This window comes from Arachis hypogaea, chromosome 4 (genome assembly GCF_003086295.3).
Source record: "Arachis hypogaea cultivar Tifrunner chromosome 4, arahy.Tifrunner.gnm2.J5K5, whole genome shotgun sequence".
NCBI classification, from domain to species: domain Eukaryota; kingdom Viridiplantae; phylum Streptophyta; class Magnoliopsida; order Fabales; family Fabaceae; genus Arachis; species Arachis hypogaea.
In genome coordinates, this window is record NC_092039.1 from 27,381,126 (window position 1) to 27,385,972 (window position 4,847).

General features: G+C 29.7%; 1 long non-coding RNA gene across 1 annotated transcript; it reads left to right on the forward strand.

Annotated features, from left to right (window-relative positions):
* The first annotated feature begins 3,209 nt into the window (after positions 1-3,209).
* On the forward strand, positions 3,210-4,497 carry LOC112794257 (uncharacterized). Its single transcript, XR_003198776.3, has 2 exons — positions 3,210-3,355; positions 4,088-4,497. It is a non-coding gene; the product is annotated as an uncharacterized lncRNA (long non-coding RNA).
* Positions 4,498-4,847: the final 350 nt, after the last annotated feature.

Consider the following 4,847-nt stretch of genomic DNA (forward strand, 5'->3'; position numbering starts at 1 on the left):
ACCTAGTAGCTGAACCAGGATAATTCTGGTGTTATTTCTTCTTTGCTACTCCTTTCTCAGTTTTTGGTTATTAGGAGACAAAAACAAAAGTGTCTCTCTACTCGGCACGAGATAAAACAAAAGTGTCTCTCAACTCGACACGAGACAAAAATAAAAATATCTTCTAAAGTTTCTTTAAAAAGAAAAAAAATTAATATTCAGCAAAAAAGGGGCTAAGTGTTTGGGCGCCATTATTTTGATTAAAAAAAAAGATCTTTTTTCAATGAAAAAAAGATCTTTTTATTTTTTGGCGCGTTTGGCAAATTTCTAGTAGTAAAAGTAAAAGCACTAGAAAAATAAAAAAAAACATCTTTTTTGAGAAGCTGTAATTTATATTTTTTTAAAAGATATTTTTTCCTTAAAAAAAGATGTTTTTCATGTAATAAATAAACAAAAAAGTACTTTTATATTGTTATACTCAAACATAATTGATAAATAAAAAGATCTTTTTACATGAGATACCCAAACATAAAATTACTTTTACTTTTTCATAAAATCTTTTAAAAAGAGATAACTCAAAAAAAGATCTTTTTTTTACAAGCTCATCCAAACAAGCCCTAAGATTCAACCCCCTTCTCTTAGCCACTAATTACCATCAATTGGTATCAGAACTTGGTCTCAAAGAGATCAAGCTTTGCACCTTAGAGAAAAGATCCTGGTGGAGATCAACAGTGGTTCAAATCTGGTGGCCTTTACTCTGACAGAAGGGCAATCAAGCAACAGACCCGCATTCTTCAATGGGAAGAACTACAGCTACTGGAAAGAAAGAATGAAGATTTTTGTTCAGTCGGTAGATTACATGCTTTGGAAGATAATCCTAGAAGATCCACAATTTTCAACCACAACAGGAGCTGATGGTGTGGTTGTTCCCAAAGCTGAGGCCGATTGGAATAAAGATGACAGAAAAAAAATAGAGCTCAACGCTAAAGTTGTCAACTTGCTCAACTGTACTGTCAGCTTCAAAAAATACTGATGGGTATCAAGATGCACAACAACAAAGAAAATTTGAGACAAGCTCCAAGTTACTCATGAAAGCACAACCCAAGTCAAAAGATCCAGAATAGACATGCTAAATAGGGAATACAAAATATTCTCATTGAAGGAAGGAGAAATGATTAATGAAATGTTTAAAAGATTCAATATTATCATCACTGGCTTGGATGCTATAGGAATCAGACATTCAAACTCTATGCTTGTGAGAAAAATATTGAGATGTGTCATCTAAAGAGTGAAAAACCAAGGCGATAGTAATAGCTGAGAGTAGTGGCATTGATGAAATCACATATGATGATCTGAGAGGAAACTTACTTGCTTTTGAAAACACTTATTTGAAAAAAGATACCAAAAAGAAAGGAGTTTCTCTCAAATCTGTCACCGAATCTCTGGATGATAAATCCAGTGATGATTTATCTAACGATGATTTTGTTTTGTTTGCTAAGAAATTCAGGAGAATGATGAAGTAAAAGGAACGAAATAAAGGAGGCAGTTCAAGGGAACCTAAGTGAAAAGAAGAAGACAAGCCGAAAAGGGAAAAGAAGAACGGACTCATGACATCTTGGGAAGACTTGAAAAATGACTCCAAAGATAAAGATGAATCTGAGACTAAATCCTAAACCTGTCTCATGGCCGACTACATTGATGAGGTAACTTTCAATGAACCCTCTAAGAAAGACTTTCATCTTATGATAGATCATTTCAATGAAAAAATCATATGCTTCTTAAATGAAAACTATGATCTTGAATCTCAAGTTACCATTCTAAAAGCAGAAAATATTTTTCTCAAAGATAAATTAAAGGAAGGCGAAAATGTTGTTGATCTTGTTAAAGAAAATAAGTAGTTAAAGGCTGAAATTAAGAGCTGTGAATACCATCATTCCTCTTATTGCAAATATAAATTATTTTGAGGAAAATGAAAGGTTGCATAAAGAGGTGAAAAGATTGAAAGAAGATCTGGCTAAATTTGTTTCAAGTTCAGAAAATTTAAATAATCTTTTGACCAGTCAAAAATTTCTTTATGAAAAAGTTGGGTTGGGTTGGAAGTTTCTCCTTCTATATTAAATGTGAATGGTCAAGGGTTGAGATCAAGGAGAGTAAGTAATATAAAAGCATAGAGTTCTCATAGCTACCCGAGCTTCTTGAGTTCTTCTCCTTCAATGATGTTCATTTTATTTTCTTTTTCTTAGTTTTGTCTGTCTGAGTCTCATGGTAAAAAAAGGCAAACATGGTGAGATTTATAAGAAAAAACCAGTGAAAGAAAAAAGGCAGTGATCAAAATTAGAGAAAAAGTTATAGATGTCTCAGAGTTTCTTTGTACATCTTTCTGTTGTATTTCATGATCTTGTGGAAATTTTCTTGCAAGTTGGGTTAACACTTTACAATTAAAAGTTAGGTTTTGAGTCCTAGTCGAATTCAGATTGAGTGTAGAATCTGGATTTGTCCCAAATAGAAATGAGTAGTTCCTAGGAAAAAATTGGTGTTTGTAATGTTGTAAAAACATAATGAAATTCCATCATTATTGTGATGGAGACTGAATATAGACTACATTACACCTAGCTAGTAGCTGAACTAGGATATATCTAGTGTTATTTCTTCTTCCCTACTCCTTTCTTAGTTTCTAGTTATTAGGAGACAAAAATAAAAATGTCTCTTAACTCGACACGAGACAAAACAAAAGTATCTCTCAACTTGGTACGAGACAAAAGTAATAGAAATATCTTCTAAAGTTTCTTTAAAAAGACAGAAGTTAATATTCAGCAAAAAAGGGACTAAAATTCAAATCCCTTTCTCTTAACCATCACCTTAAAAAAATTCAATACATAGAAAAAGAAAAATATTATCCGACTTATATTGTTAATATATTCATTCGAAATTAAAACTTATTACTTCATTACAATACGAAAGAGTGTAGTTCTCATTTTTTTAACAATCGATATGTATCACATCCCATTCTTATTTCTTATGCAGATCCAATAGTACTCAATATAATAATAACTATCAAGAATGAATGAAAGGTCGTCCCTTTAATTATTAATTCGCCATAGCAGGCACATGAAGTTTCTCTCATGCTCAACTACCAATCCTAACTACCAAATTAACATATACCAATACATACACATACATATATGTCTCCCAATATATACTCTTATAAATAGAGCACACATTCCCACAGGTTTTCTCATCTTTCTCATCTCATATATTTTATAGCAACTTAAATTAATTATGAATACCATGAAAGCCTTTTTGTTGATATTCTTGTTTTTCACCTATGCTGCTGCGGCTACTGATAATAAGCCATTTGAAGCTGATGCAACAGAAGGTAATAATATAATATAACGAGAATTTCTTAGATGCTGTAAAAATAAATGATATTTCTTCTTATTTTATCTATATTGTGATATATCAGTAATCTTAGAAGAAGAGCGGGGCTAGCTAGTTAAGTGGATTTTTAAATTTTGAAAATTTAATTTTAAAAAAGTAAAAATGAGACAAATTATTGATAGCCACGTACAGTATAATTAAATGGAATAGAGCAGGGATTTTTATTTCTTTCTCTTAGAGCACGTAGGAAATTTTCTAATGTATTAATACTATCATGTATACAATGAATTTAATTCTAACTCATTGACCATATAAAAAACTATACAATTGTATGATAATATGTACTCTTTAAAATAATTATTTATTATATAAATATAACAAATTATTATTTTTATTAATACGGTAATATATAATTGGATATATATAAATTGTTTTAACATTAAAATTAAATTCGTATAGAATATATATAGTGGTACTACTATTTATATGACATTTGTGAATGTATTCTATAATATTTCTATATTATATATGATGATAGTTATAGATCTATAATATTTCAAAAAATATTACTAAAATTAAATAATATTTTTTATTATTTTACAATACTTTTAAAAAATATTGTCAAAATATTAAAAAATAACTTTAAATGGTAATATTTACATATTTATCGTAACCATCATAAGTAGTAGGGACATACTATTTATTTTTTATAACTATATGGAGCATGCAGGAAGCATAACAAAAGTGTTGGAATCAATCCCTGGTGGAGCAGAATATTATGTGTTGGGTAAAGGAGGAGAGCTCAGCACATGCCATCACCATTGCATTATTGGCATATTAATCTATTGTTGCGATTCTTACTCCCTTCCACGTAAGATCGCAAAATATGCATAGCTCTTTCCATCGATAATCTATGCATCACCTGCCCCAGCTTCCATCACTACATATATAAGAGTTATGAAATAAAGTACAGAGTATTTCTATCGCTCTATATCTCTGTATACACCATGTTATATGTACGTGTACGTCTTGTATTGTACGTGTCTTCCATGCATGTGCCTTCCAATATCTTGTAATGTTACACTTATTGTTATCAATGTTATGTATTTTTAATTCATATAAATTAATAGTGTGTTTCAATCCCGGCCCCTGGCCTCTAACTACATGATTTTATTATTTATTAATTTTCTTCTAAAACGTTAATTATTTGTTTTATTTTTTCATGGAAAACACAACGCACACTAACGTCAAAGTTTATATATAAATTATTAATACATGCAATGGATATAAATTGTTTATATGGGAAAATATATAGATAGTTATATCAATGGTGTTCTAGTACTAGTATGCCGTACGTCAGTAAATCAGTGAAGTCGTGTAACCAAATATTTTATAACTAAAAAATATTAATAAAAAATTACTAAAATTTATTAATTTTGATTTTATTTAATATATTTTATAATAAATAAATATTAAATAAAATAAATATA